Raw genomic sequence first — 16,411 nt, 5'->3', positions numbered from 1 at the left:
CCCTACATACCCTCAAGCGGTCGAGTCATTCACTTTGAAATGTAGGAAACTGAGGTTCTGAGGAACAACCACATGAGCTTACCTGTCTCGGGTTCCGATGTGGCCCAGGGATGTGTCCAAATCCCAACACCTGTACTTTGCACAAGACCTCTGAGGAGGTGGCCTCTGAGCACAGTTTTGAGGGTGTGGGCAGTTTGGATGTGGCCATTCTAAGAAGTGTGAGGTGATATCTCATTGTTTTCATTTGCATTTCCCTAGTATCTAGTGATATTAAACATTTTTTCATGTTCTTTTTGGTCATTTTCATTTCCTCTTTGGAAAAATGTCTAAGTCCTTTGGATTGCTTGCTCTTTTATTGTTGAGTTGCAGGATCTCTTTATATACAATGGATATCAAACCTTTTTCAGATATGTGGTTTCCAACTATTTTCTTCCATTGAGTGGGCTGCCTGTTTCACCTTTTTGGAGAAGTCTTTTGACTTCTATTTTGTTTGAGTTTAATTTTGAGGAGGTCCTGTTTATTCATGTATTCTTTCATTGCTTGTGCTTTTCATTTAAGGTTTAAGAATCCACCACCTACTACCTGGTCTTGAAGATGTTTTCCTACGTTTTCTTAGGAGCTTTATGGTTGTAGATTCTATAATTAGGTCTTGATCCATTTTGAGTTATTTTTTATAAATGTGAGAGATAGGGTCCTCTTTCTGTCTTTTGCTATGGGAGCTAGGTCTCCCAGCACATTTATTAAATAGACTGTTTTACCCTGCTGGATGGGTTGAGAGTCTTGTCAAAATCACTTGACCAGAGATATGAGGGTCTGTTTCTGAACAATCAATTTGCTTCCATTGGTCTATGTGACTATCTTTATGCCAGGACCATGCTGTTTTTACCACTGCAACTAGGTAATATGATTCAAATTCCTGAAGTGAGAGTCCTCTGACTTTGTACTTCTTTTTAAGAGGTTTCTGACTATTCAGGACTCCTTACAGTTCCAAATAAATTTGATAATTGTGTTTTTCATTCTTTAAAAAATGCTGGTGCAATTTTATTGGGATTTCATTGAATCTGTAAATAAGTTTGTGTAGAATTGACATCTAAATTGTATTTAGTCTTTCAGTCCAGGAGCATGGAATCTTCTTCCATTTATTTAGGTTTTTCAAAATTTCTTTTAACAACGCACTGTAGTTTTCTAAGTACAAGTAATTTGTGTCCTTGGTTAAGTTTACTGCAAACTATTTGATTCCTTTAGTCACTATTGTAAATGGATTTTTTTCCTTGACTGCCTCCTCAGATTGTGTATTACTAGTGTATAGAAATACTACTGATTTTGCATATTAATTTCATATTCTGCCACTTTGTTGAAATTGATTATTAGCTCTAGCATCTTTATTGTAGATTTTTCAGGACATTCTAGGTGTAGGATCGGATCAACTGTAAATAATGAAAGTTTCTTTTCTTCCTTTCTGATTTGGATGCCTTTTATTACTTTTTCTTTCCTGGTTGCTCTAACTAGAACCTCTAGTCCTATATTGGACAACAGTGGTGGCAGTGGACATCTTTGTTTTGTTCCTGATCTCAACAGGTAAGCTTTCAGAGTTTCTCCATTGAGTACAATGCTAGTTGTGGGTTTTTCATGTATGGCCTTTACAATGGTTAGAAACTTTCTTTCAATGGCTATCCTTTGCAGTATCTTTTATCAAGAAAGAATGCTGTATTTTGTCAAATGCCTTTTCTACATCAATCAATAGGATCGTGTGATTTTCTTTGATATTAATGTGGTGGATTATACTGATTGATTTTCTTGTGTTGACCCACCCTTTCATGCCTGGTATAAACCCACATGATCATGAGGAATAAATCTTTTAATGTGTTTTGGATTTGATTAGCAAATATTTTTATTGAGGATTTTTGCATCCAAAACCATTAGGGAAATTTCAACTACATTGTCTAGTTTGCTGGTATGCAGTTGTTTTTTTAATCCACTTATGATCTGTAGTTATGTCCCATTTTCATTATTTTATTTTATTTATTTGGATCTTTTCTCTTTTTTCTTTATCAGTCAAACTCAGTCAAACTAAGTCGATTTTGTTAATCTCCCTTAAGAACCAGCTTTTGGTTTTGTCAATTTTCTCTATTGTTATATCATTCTCAATTTCATTATTTCTACTCTATTCTTTGTTGTTTCCTTCCTTCTCTTTGCTTTGGGAATCATTTGCTGTTCTTTCTCTATTTCCTCCAGCTGGGTAGTTAGGTCATTGATTTTAGCTCTTTTTTTTTTTTTTTTGTCCCTTCAACACTGCCTTCAGAGGATCCCATAGGTTCTAATATATGGTGTTATCATTTTCATTCATCTCAAGATAGATAATGATTTCTCTCAGTTTCTTTGGCCTGATGATTATTTAAGAGTATGTTGTTTAATCTCCATATATTTGTGAATTTTCCCTTTTTTACAATTTGTTGATTTCCAGCTTTATTCTAATAATCAGAGAAAAGTGCTTTGAATATCAGAGAAAGTGCTTTGAATAATTTCCATCTTACTGAATTTATTGAGATTTGTTTTTTGACCCAGCATATGGTCTATCCTGGAGAAAGACCCACGAGCATTTAAGAAGAATGCATTTCCTGCTGTTTTGGGGTATAATGTTCTCTATATGTCTATTAGGCTTAGTCCATTTATTATATTATTCAAGCTCTCTCTTTATTTATTTATCCTCTGTCTGGATAGATGTTCTCTCCATTGCTGAGACTGCTGTAGTGGATTCTACAACTATTATTGTTGAGATGGCTCTTTTTTCCTTCATTTTTTCCAGTATTAACCTTATATAAATTGGGGCACCCTGGTTAGATGCATATATATTTATGACAGTTATCTCTTCCTGGTGAATTACCCCCTTTATTAACATGGAATATCTTTTATTGTCTCATAACAGTTTAGCTTTTAAAGTCTATTTAATCTAAAATAAATATAGCTACTTAGATTTTTTTTTGGTTACTGTGTGAGTGGAATTTCTTTCTCCAGGTTTTCACTTTCAGTCTATTGGTATCCTTAGGTCTAAGGTGAGTCTCCATTAGGCAGCATATAGATGACTCATAACCAAATGTAACCCAAGTGCCCCCAGCAGGGAAGGCAAACTAGGCCAACCCTGTGGTCCTGCCTTTGTAGCCTCAAGTCCTCCCACTCACAGCGTGGGTATGTGCAGGAGAGGGGCATGAGTGTGGACAGACCCTGGGCAGGAGAAGGGAGTTGGGAGTGAATATACGGGAGGCTTGTCATGTTAACATCCAGGTCATGGCTGGTAGTGAGAACTTGGGGTGTCTCCTACTTGGAGACTAGGGCTGGAACCCTCTGCCCAGATATTAATCCTGAGCCATTTAGCTGTCATTTCCGCTCTGGGAGGGGAACTGCAAACAGGAACTGCAAACTATCTGGAAGGAGAACTTCATGCCAGGCTAAGCACTGCTGCTTCTCACCCTGGCTGATGGCCCTGTCTTTGCAGAGTTTCACCCACAAGACCAGAGCAGAGCACTCCACATCTGATGACTCCTACCATCACACCATCATCCCACCGTAGTTTGATGTCCCCCATTACTGACTCCAGTGCAGCACCCACAGTCCCATACAGATTTGGAGAACAACATGTTCCCCAGTGTGCCTGGTTGCTCACTTAAGTATGCTCAGCTGCAGGCAAGGGGTGCCAGAATGTAGTCATTCAGCCTGGAGGACAGTGTCAGATGGATGAGACCCTCAAAGAACACACAGAGAACAAAACAACACTTGTTAAACAAGCCTCAGGTTGAGGTACAAGAAGGTCCTGTGAAGGCTGAGATAAGGGGTCCTCCATTCACCAGGTATTTAAGGAGTATCTACTCTTGCAAGCACAGTACAATGTGAATAGCTGTCAGAGCTTTTCCCTGCCATCTTGCAGTACAGATTCCTGTGTTGTGCCATGGGTAGACAGATAAAATATGTAGATATGTGTCAGGGTTCCTGAAATAGGAGAGACTTGTTCAGATGTTTGATCATGATTCCACTTATGTTGGCACACTTCACTAGTCCCCTGCTCAGTTACCAGTCATTCAATGCCAGGACTAACAGTTGGGATGTGGGTGGGAAATGGGATAAGCAGTGGTAGGCACAGGAGTCTTCCACACACTAAAAGGATATTGTTGTAGGGGATGTTGAGAGGAGTGGTCAGGCTGCTGGTTAGTTGCCCACCATCCTCCCACCAGTGCTGTATCCTACTTTCTGGGAACCTGGCTGGTCCACCTCAGGGATAATGTCTTTCATCCCCTGGGCTCTCCAGGAAGCAAGACTCTGCTGGACTACGTGGAGATTAAAATTCTGAGCTCACAATTGCCGGGGTGGGCCCATCTTTACTGTGCTCAGCTTGAGCAAGGTCAAGAGCACTTAAGCACAGGTAAATAAGACTCAGGATGAGTGTCTGTGAACAAAAGGGGAGGACATTGAGAAAACACCTATGCAGGAGCCTCCAGGGCTCATGTTGGACCAGGGGCATGAGGGACCTCAGAAGAGTCATCTGGTGGAGCTCTGTCTGGGGCTCTGTCTGGGGCTTCCATCCCCCTGAAGATATGTCTGGGGGATGGGAGATGTGTCCCAGTCCCACTCTCACATCTGGGAAGGTGCTGGTGCGAGTCAATGAACCAAGATAGCGTGGGTGCTTATATGTGCTGGGACGGTTTTTTTAAAATTTCAAATTATTCTTTTGAAAAAATATTAAATTTTATTTTAAAGAAACTTTAGATTACATAAATGTTACATAAAAAATAAGGAATTCCCATATGCACCACCTCCTGCCCCTCCCACATTTTCCCACATTAACAACATGCATTGGAGGAATAAAGGAGAAAACTCCTTGCCTCTTGGCCTTCCATTCTAGTTAGGAAGTCGGACAGTGACTATGGAAATCACGAGCTGGGAAGGAACTCAACACATCAGGTGGGACACCCAGTGTGCTTCCTCTAGGTATGGACAAGTTTTCCATGTAGCAGAAGCTGATGGAAAATCTCTGCACAAACTGAAAATATAAGTGAACTCTGAGGAAAAGAATGAGGTGATTCTTTCTCCTCACTGGGATGGGAAATGTAGGGCAAGTGTAGGGGCTGGGACTTGTAGCCGGGTCACTGAGTACCCCATATGCGAGGATTCCAACCATCCCACCATCATCCCATTGTGTTTGACTTGCCCGTATTCTGGACTCAAACCTAAGATACATATTCCCAGAACAGGAGATGTGGTGAGCAGCCTATTCCCCAACCTGCCTGGATACTCAGGCAAGGATGTTCAACTGTAGGCAACGGTGGGCCAGGTTCTACCCATGTCTGCAGAAGCGCAGTCTCAGGAGGATGAGACCCTGACAGGCACAATAATAATGCACAAATATCAGTTTGAGGTCCAATGGTGCCTCTGGGAAGTCTGATTCAGAAATTTCCCAGTACCTTGTATTTATGGAGCATGTGCTATTAAAAGTGAGAAAAAAAGACATCTCCTCCCTGCACTCCTGGAGTCCAGATTTCTGTGGTGTTCGGTCCAGGATAAAGACAGATATGCATCAGGGGGTCCTGGAGTTGGAGAAAATTGATCACAGTCTCCATAATGTTGACCCTTTCCAACCATTCCCTTGCTTATGCACCCACCAGCCAACACCAGGACAATCGCAGAGGAGTTGTGTGTGGGCTGGGGACACAGGGATGAGGAATGGCTGGCAAAGGAGCCCTCCACCAACACACACAAGTATATCATTTGAGAAGATGGTTAATGGAAAGGTAAGGCCTCTATCTGCTCCGTACTCTTCTACCCCCAGTGCCGTATCCTACTTTCTGGGAATCCCGGCTAGACCACCTCAGTTAGACTTGTTTCATACCCTGGACTATTCCAGACTCAAGACCTTGCTGGCCTTCAATTGGTGAGCATCCTGGGCTTGGAAATACAATACCAGGCACATGTTTTCTGTGCTCAGCTTGAGACTCTGGACTCGAGAGGCCGAACCAGAAGGTGAGAAGAACTGGGGATGGTGCCTATGAGGGTGAGCAGAGGACCTGGGGGGAGTACCAAAGCAAGAGTTTTTCAGGGCTGCTGTGGAACCAGAAGCTAGATAACTTCAGAAGATTCATGTGATGGACATCTGTCTGAAAATGGTTCCTGATTTGGGGCTGGTGATTTGGGGCCATGTAATTAAAAAGACACCTGGGGAAGTGGACTTGGCCTAATGGATAGGGCATCTGCCTACCACATGGGGAGGTCCACAATTCAAACCCTGGGCCTCCTTGACCCGTGTGGAGCTGGCCCATGGGCAGTGCTGATGCGCGCAAGGAGTGCCCAGCCACGCAGTGGTGTCCCCTGCATAGGGGAGCCCCATGCGCAAGTAGTGCACCCCGTAAGGAAAGCCACCCAGTATGAAAGAATGTGCAGCCTGCCGAAGAATGATGCTGTACGCACAGAGAGCTGACACAACAAAATGACTCAACAACAACAACAAAAGAAACACAGATTCCTGGTGCTGCTGATAATTATTGAAGTGGTCACAGAAGAACATACAGCGAATGGACAGAGGGAGCAGACAACTGGGGCGAGGGAGGAAGGGGAGGGAAGTAAACTAAAATAAATAAATAAATCTTTAAAAAAAAAAAGACACCTGGCAAGGCTACCATGATGCTGAAGGCCATTCTTCTTCCAGCTCCAGTGTCACATCTAGAGCCAGCTCCATTGGCACTATCTCCTACTCCTGCCCCAGCAAGAGAGGAAGAGACACTAGTAGTGCTGGAGAATACCCTCACCCCCATATGCTGGCTTTTATTTATTTATTTCTAAAAATATTTATTTGAATGAAATTCATGTCTCCCCAGTAGACTGAATTCCTTTTAGGCAAAGACTGTTTCTTTTTTTAAAATTTTTAAAAAATTTTTTATTTCTTTCCCCCCCCTCCAGTTTTCTGTTCTCTGTGTCTATTTGCTCTGTGTTCTTCTTTGTCTGCTTCTGTTGTTGTTAGCAGCATGGGAATCTGTGTTTCTTTTTGTTGCATCATCTTGTGTCAGCTCTCCATGTGTGCGCGCCATTCCTGGGCAGGCTGCATTTTCTTTCGTGCTGGGCGGCTCTCCTTACGGGATGCACTCCTTGCACCTGGGGCTCCCCTACGCAGGGGACACCCCTGCATGGCACGGCACTCCTTGCCCGCATCAGCACTGTGCATGGACCAGCTCCACACAGGTCAAGGAGGCCCGGGGTTTGACCTGCAGACTTCCCATGTGGTAGATGGACACTCTAACCACTGGGCCAAGTCTGCTTTCCCAAATGCAGGCATTTTGACCAGCTCAGGATGTTGGGCTGAAATCATGTCCACTTCTAGTACCAACCCTAGATGTGATGCCAGGTATAGCAGAGAACATGAATTTGGAATCAGCCTCTTAGCTGGATGAAGCATAAATGGCAAGTTCAGATATGGAGCTGGGCACAATGCAAACCCTGGCTCCAACATCACCATCTCAAGTAGAGTCAGATGCTGAGCTCGCACTTGCCCAGGCACAATAGGAGACTGAAATTCCTTTTCTCCAGCCAGAGAAGGAAAGGAGTTCTTACTTCCCCTCTCCTGAGAGCGCCTCTCTGTCTTTCCTAACTTAAAAACAAAACAAAACAAAACAAAAAAACAAAAACAAATATATATATATATTTTTATTTATTTCCTAGTAAGAAGTATGGAAGAATAAGATTGGAAAAGTGGAACAGAATAAATGAAACATGAAACAGAATGGAGAAAAATATAGAATGAATTAAAAGTCTGTAATGATGAGAAGAGGGGAACAGAAAAGTAGAAGAGAGAAGGAAGCAACAAACAAAAAAAATTTTAAAAAGGGAGAAAATAAGGAGAAAGCAGGAGAGAGAGAGAGGGATGAGTACAAGAAAAATTAAAGACTAACTCCAAAGAGGTGGTATGAAACAACAGAAAACAGAAAATAAAAGGATGAAAGAGGGAAAAGATATAGTGTAGGTAGAGAAAATTGGGAAATGAAAGAAAGAGAAAAAACTAACAAACAGAAAAAGAAAGGATGGGGAAACACAACAATAAGAAATCAAGACAGCAGCTACTCATTTTTCTCGTTTTAAAAAAGAAAATAAAAGAGGAAAAAAGCAGGAGAAGAATAAAAAAGCCAAGATAAACATGGGAAAACAATCTTTTCTCTTGGACCTCTACTGATTTTCAGTCTGTTGCTATTCAACAATCACTCACCCTGCAACCTGTGCTTTGCAAGTTTTAAGCCAGGTTTAATGAGTAAAATAAGGAAAGTAAAAAATGAACTTCTTTTTTTTTTTTGATAAGAGATTCCATAAAGGATAATACAAAGAGGATGTCAATATGTTCCCTGTCATAAAGTTTCACTGGATGCTTGATAACCTTGTATCACTTCTCAGAGGGGGCCAGGGATCAAACCAGGGACTTTGTCTATTCTAGGCAGGAGCTCTCCCACTGGGCTAGTGTGCCTTCATAGGTTAGCAGGACTTTTTAGAAATCTATCAGCTGCTCTTCCCTTCCTGTTACCTCTCCCTCCTTTCTGACATAAATTCTCTCTTTACCTAGGCTGTTGGTTAAAGAGTTCCCCTTGCCCTGTCTCTGTAGCTTCAGGGTCCCTTCCAACAACCAAGAGGGGCTCAGCTGGCTAAAACAACCACAGAGGGACTGCTCACCATTCTCTCTGACCTAAGACTTACCTATGGGGAGCAATCCTGTTGCTCAAAGGTGGCCTCTCTCTAAGCAGAATACAACACAGAAAAGCAATAACTTCCCCCCAGCGTGGGACATGACTCCTGGGGATGAGCTTCCCCAGCACTGAGGGATTGCTACCAAGTACCAACAAACAATGCATTTGGAAAATTAAAATACACACACACACACACATACACACATAAACAAACAAAAAAACCCACCTTGACCAAGTGAGAAAATCTAAAGATAAATGAGTGTGCATGGCAAAGAGACTTTAAAGTACATTGGGAGGTCATCCCAGAGGTAGCACTTATGAACATTTCAACAAGAACTCATAGGCAACCAAAGTAGATACGACCGCAAATAGCGAGGCTGCTTAGGGATATTGAGACATGCAGACACTCGTGAGGGCAGACAACTCAAATTTAGCACCTTGCCAGTGGACCCTAATCTGGTATTTGTGCTCCCCAGTATGACTGAGTTAGACTCAGCAGAGGTTTCCCTATGAATGACTCTTCTGTCCTTCTATTTGAACCTGTAATTACTACTAGAGTTGGTAAGTGTGTATAAAGGAGACTTAAATCTTTGGGCTGTCCATGTGCCAGCTGAGCCATGAGTCTAGGTGAAGTTGCAACACCTACTCTCCAGTTCTGTGGACTCACCCAGGACAACTAGCAGGGAGGAGGTGATGGGCAAACAACACACCAAAAAACCGAGAGTGCCCAGAACTGCAAGCAAGAGAGTCCCATCTATCGAATGTATGGGTTCGAAGACCTCCTAAATTAATGGTGGAGTGGGCACCACCATCCCAGAGTCCTCAGGATTGAGAAATGAACTATGGACTAAAAGAAACTTGCTAGCATTCTACTATAGACTTATTGTGTTTTTAACAGTAGAAGAAATATCATTGTTGCAGAGGCAGTGTCCCGTGGATGTTCTGGGATTAGGGAGAGGGAAAAACAGGTGTAATAATGGGACATTTTGGGCCTTGGATATCATCTGAATGACATTACAATGAGATGCAGGCCATTATATATTTGGCCATAACATGCAGAGTCAAACGTCAGAGAGTGCAATCTACAATGTAAACTATAATCCATGCTTAGTGGTAATGCTCCAAAATGTGTTTTCAATTGCAATGAATGTACCACACTGATGAAAGATGTTGGTAATGTGGGAAAATGTGGGAGATGTGGAGAGCAGAGCATATGGGAATCCCCTATATATTCTCTGTAACATTTCTGTAATCAAAGTATCTTTTAAAAAATAAAAAAATTGGAAAAAGTAGTAATTCTGAAAGATGGTCTTTCTCAACATTTCAAAGCAATATTTTAATAAATTAACCTCTACCTGTGTACATTACATTCAACTGACTCTTCCTACTTCTCTATTACCCCTCACAGGTCTGTCAAGTTCTCAGAAATTTATTTATTTTATTTTATTTTATTTTTTATTATTGATTTTGTAAAAATATTACATTAAAAAAAATATGAGGTCCCATTCAACCCCACCACCCCCACCCCACCACTCCCCCCCCAGCAACACTCACTCCCATCATCATGACACATCCATTGCATTTGGTAAGTACATCTCTGGGCATCTCTGCACCTCATGGTCAATGGTCCACATCATGGCCCATACTCTCCCACATTCCATCCAGTGGGCCCTGGGAGAATTTACAATGTCCGGTGATTGCCCCTGAAGCACCATCCAGGGCAACTCACAATGTGATTTTGTGGCCAAGCATTAGAGCCTCCATTTGGGATGAGCTATGAGCACGAGTGCAGGATGTGACCATTGGGCCTAATGGGCAGTTTCCACTCTGTTGTCAAGACCAGTCCTCCCCAGGGCAGGCTAGCTCAGTCTGGTGACCTCCCCACAGGTGGGGGATCCCTGAATGAACCTGATAGTGTCCCTGAGTTCAGGAGATGAAGTGGGGAGCCCACGAAGGACATTTCAACTAGAATTTGTAGTTCAGAATGTGTGAGGAAGAGAGCTGCACGTGAAGGAGAGAGCTGTTCAAGAAAAGAGAAAATTACATATATCAGTATATATAGAGAGAACAAAAGAAAGAGAAAGTGTGATACAGAGCTGAACATTGGTCTCCCCTCAGTCTTCTGCTGAGGACAATGCATGTACAACGATCTACTCAAGGCCTGCTACAAAAAAGGAACATGTAGAAAAATTGTTGGAATTCATCACATACGGGATATACTTCACATTCTCTCAAGTCAACATGGGAAATCTCCTAACTGGTACATCAGATAAAACATTTAAAGTGTTTCCTCAGGTGAGGAATATTGAGTATGAAATAAATATTGTAAAACCTATTATTATATAACTAAAAAACAAGTCAAACAACAACAGAAAAATAAAAAACTTGGCATATTACAGGAATAACATGCAAAACTCATTTGTCTTTCTACATACCCCAAATTAAGTATCCAACATTGAAACTAAGAAAAGAATTCTATTATGAGCGTCTTAAAGAAAAATTTTTTTTGGAATTATTCTATACAAGAATGTGACAGACATGTACATCAAAAATATACAAAACACTGTTAAAAGAAATTTTTAAAAATCTTCAATAAATGGAATGAAACCCACTGTTCATCAACAGGAAGACCTAATATTGTTACGATGTCAATACCACCCAAAAGATATAAAGATTCAATGCTGAAGCTATCAAATTCAGCAACATTTTCTTCCATAATTGGAAAATTTATTCTTAAATTCATATGGAGAGGTAAATATCCCTGAAAATAACTGAAAAGAAAAACAAAATGGAGCTGTGACTCATCCTAATTTCAAAACTTACAAGACACAGCCATTAAAAGATTGTGGTGACAGAGTAGAGATAGACGTGTAGACCAATGGGATACAAATGACTGTTTAGGAATTAATCCACGAACGCACACTTGACTATTTGGACAAGAGATCCAAGTATATAAATGGGAAAAGAATCAATCATTCAGCAAATGGTGCAGGGAACACCAGAAGTCCACATGTAAAGGGATAAAGAAGTATATCTACTTACACCACACACACACACAAAAGGAACTCAAACTCTTCCAAAGACCTAAACTTTAGACCTAAACTCTGAACACTATAAAAGGAAACATAGGTAAATTACTTCCTTTTTTTTTTTTAAGATTTATTTTATTTATTTCTTTCCCCTTCCCCCCACCCCTGCCAGTTGTCTGCTCTCTGTGTCCTTTTGCTGTGTGTTCTTCTGTGTCGCTTATATTCTTGTCAGTGGCACTGGGAAACTGCGTCTCTTTTTTGTTGTGTCATCTTGCTGCATTAGCTCTCCATGTGTGCGGTGCCACTCCTGGGCAGGTTGCACTTTTTTTCATGCTTGGTGGCTCTCCTTACAGGGTGCACTCCTTGAGCATGGGGCTCCCCTATGAGGGGGACACGCCTGCATGACAGGGCACTCCTTGTATGCATCAGCATGGCACATGGGCCAGCTCCACATGGGTCGGGAGGCCCTGGTTTGAACCCTGGATGTCCCATGTGGTAGACAGACACTCTATCACTCTGTGGTAGGCTCACTCTATTTGGTGAGCCAAATCCACTTCCCGGTAAATTACTTCTTAGCCTTGGATTTGACAGTGATTTGATAGAAATAATATTAAAGCATGAACACCAAAAAAGAAATATAGATAAAATGGACATAACCAAATTAAAAGCAAAATAAAACAACTTTTTTGTACATTAAAGGACAATATTAGGAAAGTGAACATATGCCCTACAGACTGGGAGAAAATATATCTGATAGCGGTATAATATCCAGAATACCTAAAGAACCCTTGCACGTATGCTACAGAAATATGAGTAATCATTTAAAAATTGGGCTGAGACTTGAATAGATATTCCTCTGATAAAGATTTTCAAAAAAAAAGCACATAAGAAGAAGCTCAACACATTAGGCATTAGGGGAATGCCCCTCAAAAACAAAGTGAGGCACCTATTCAATTAAATGACAATGGAAGCTGTTTTTTTAAAAATCATGGGGAAAAAAACAAGTGTTGGAAGAGATTGAGAAACTGGAACCATAACACTTTGTTGGTAGAGATGTTCAGTCACCTGGAAAACAGTCTGGCTGTTCCCCATGGAGTCAAGTATTCAGCAAATATATAGAGACAAAAAATAGACCAAAGGTTATCAGCATTGGGGGTTGGGCTGGAATAGGGAGATATTGCTTCATTGGTACAGAATCTCATTTTTGGTATGCTGAAAGAAATTCAACATGGAGGCTAGGGATGGTAGGACTTCATTGTGAATTAAATTAATGCCACTGAATTATACACCTATAATTGTTAAAGTTGAATGTTTGAGTTGGCTATGTTACAACAAAAAAAGTTTAAAAATTGTTATATTCATATCAAGATCAGATTATAATATTTTGGATGACTTAGATGAAATAATATGCATTCTTACATTAACTTCACCTACTTTTCAACTTTTAAGAATAGTGTGTACTAGTCAATATAAAATTACTTACTGGGTTTTCATATTTCTCTTCGGAAGGAATAGAGTAGGGTGTGCTACATGCACACACACACATACACATATATGGATTATGGAAAGAAACTTACTGGAAGGATAGAAAAGAACAACTAACAATAGTTAGATGAGGGGTGATATACTGTAGATTTAAGCTAGAACAAAGCTTATTTTATATTAAATGTTTCATTGTAATGTTTAACATAAAATAGAGTGGAAAATGATTAGACTAATGCAAAGAGAAGTAGAAATATGGGCACAGTGCTTACACGTTACAGTTGGTAACGTGCTGACTTTTCCATCTTATGCCCTTTCCCATCCTCTAAGGTGGCAGTGGAGTGTGAAAATAAAATACTTGACAAGATGTAATATCCATTAGTGTATTTGAACAATTATCAACTCATAAATTGAGGCAGCTATAAAACAACACGTGAAAAAGCTCCTTCAAGACAAAAAGAAGAAATTATAGATAGTGAATCTGAAAATGTAAAGTAAATATTCATTAAATATGGTAAAAAAATATTCTTTTTAGGAATTAAGTCAACTTGGGTTTAGGTGAGACACCTAATGGGCATAAGGCTTCCTAATTCCATTCATTCTTACAGAAACTGTTGGTGGCATTTGCTGTATTTGCCAGTGTTGCCCTTTCATCATACTCTCAATAGAGAGCTTGGACAGGAGTTGACCTGTCCCAACCATCAGCACTTTTCATTTTCCAGATTCCTTGTAGAGGAATCATGTCATTCTTCCTATCAAAAAGGCTCTGTGTAGACCCCAATGGGGAAGGCTGGAAAGAAGATTAACGGTATAAATTTTGGCAAAATAGTAGGGTCCTTCCACAAGGGGACCTTGCCTTCCTTTCATTCAAGGTGTACTGAGTCTGTAAAATATCTCAAGAGGCCATGACTCGGTTTTTAGGATTTATGTTATGCTTTTGTTTATGCATTGTTGTGGTAGAATGCTTCTGCTTGAACAGATCAAGAAAGAATTCAGTAAACTGACCATGTATTGACTGGTAGGCACCCCATGATCAACAAATCAATGCCATACATTTCTGCAAGTCAGATTATCCTGATTACTGCTTTGACTCAGCTGTCCATTAATGATGCCATGACAACCTGTGTTTCCTCATTAAGTACCATCAGTTGTTTCCTGCAAACTTGGGATCTGATCATCCACATTGCATCTAAGAACCCAAGTTTTGTGACAGGGGCCCCACAGTAATATCTTTTCTACAATGCAAAGCAACCAAAGAGCCCTCCAGAGATAATGTCTCTGCATTCACAAGTTGATTTCTCACATTCCTGATAATGTAGGCCATATTTTGGCCCAGGATCAGTCAACTCTTAGAGCCAACAAGTGAGGTACACACTGAATACAAAATCTTTGCTTTGTGGGCCTATAGCAATAACTTCATCTTGATTCAATTTTATATATCTAGAACTTCAAGCATAAAATGGAGTATCTGGTGACCGTGGTACCTTTGTCTCATTCCTGATCTCAGTGTGAAAGCTTTCAGTCTTTCGCCATAGTGTATAATTCTACTGGTAGGCTTCTCATACAAGTATGAAGTGGCATTCTATTCCTATCTTGTGGAGTGGTTTATATTGAGAATGGATGTTTAATTTGGTCTAATGTCTTTTTTTCATCAATGGAGAGGAGTGTGTGGTTTTTCTTCTTTAAATTATTAATGTGGTTTATTACCCTAAATTATTTTCTTGCATTGAAATGCCCTTGCATACCTGGGATGAATCCCACTTGAATGTGGTGCATAATTCTTTTAGTGTGCTTATGGGTTTGGTTTGTAAGAATCTTGAGCAATTTTGCAGCTATATTCATTAGAGGTATCAGTCTGTAATGTTCTTTTTTCATAGTTTCTTTATTTGGTTTTTATATTACAGTGATGTTGGCTTCATAGAATGAGTTTGGTAGTGTTCTTTCCTATTCAAATTTTGGAAGAGCGTCAGCAAGATTGGTATTAGATTGTCCTGCAGGATTGATAGAATTCACCTGTGAAGGCATTTGATCCTGGGTTATTCATCTTTGGGAGGTTTTTGATGACCATTTCAAATTCTTTATGTAAATTGCTTCTTGAGGTCTTTCATTTCTTCTAGAGTCAGTGTAGGTTGTTTCTGTGTTTCTCAGAATTTGTCCATTTCAACTGCATTGTCTAGTTCTTGCCATAGCATTGTTCATAGTATCCTTTTATGATCTCTCTTATTTCTGCAGGATCATTGACAGTATCCTTCCCTTTCTTTTGTGGTTTTATTTACTTATTTTCTCCTTTTTGTCATTCTACCTAAGAGTTTGTCAATGTTGTCGATCTCTTGAAGAACTAATTTTTGGTTCTTTCTATTGTTTTCTGTTCTCAATTTCATTAATTTCTTCTCTGACCTTTATTATTTCTTTCTTTTGGCCTGGTTAGGGATTAGTTTGCTGTTCTTTTTCTAGTTCTTCCAAGAGTGCACCTAGGTCTTTGTCTTTCTTCTCTCTTTCTCTCTTTATTTTTAGAAGGTACCAAAGATTGAACAGAGGACTTTATGTATGTGTAGCTGTCACTCAAACAGTGAACTACACCTGCTCTGCTATTTTTCTTATTTGTGTGTAAACATTGAGGGCTAGAAATTTTCCTCTCAGGACTGGCTTTGTGGTGTCCCATAGGTTTTGATATGTTGTGTTGTCTTTTTCATTCATCTCAAGAAAATTACTGAATTCTCATGCAATTTCTTCTTTGACCCACTGATTTATTTAAAGTGTATTGATAAATCTCCATATATTACTTAATTTTCCATTTTTCCATCCATCATTGATTTTCAGCTCCATTTCATTTTGATAAGAGAAAGTATTTTGTATGATTTCAATCTTTTTAAAATTTTTGAGACCTGTCTTGTGATAAAACATATGGACTATCCTGGAGAAGGATCCATGAGTTCTTGAAAAGTATGTATATCATGCTGTTTTGGGATATAACGATCTATAAATGTCTGTGTACTCTTGTAGAAATGCCTACTTCTCCCTTCAGTTTTGCCAGTGTGTGTCTCATGTATCTTGGAATAGCCATGTTAAGTGCATAAACATTTATTATAGTTATTTCTTATGAATGAATTTCTGCTTTTATTAATGTATGATGACCTTCTTCATATCAAACTACAGTTTTGCATTTAAAATTTATTTTTTTCCGAATTTAGT

The sequence above is a fragment of the Dasypus novemcinctus genome, chromosome 16 (genome assembly GCF_030445035.2).
Source record: "Dasypus novemcinctus isolate mDasNov1 chromosome 16, mDasNov1.1.hap2, whole genome shotgun sequence".
NCBI classification, from domain to species: domain Eukaryota; kingdom Metazoa; phylum Chordata; class Mammalia; order Cingulata; family Dasypodidae; genus Dasypus; species Dasypus novemcinctus.
Note: the sequence above shows the minus strand (reverse complement) of the source record.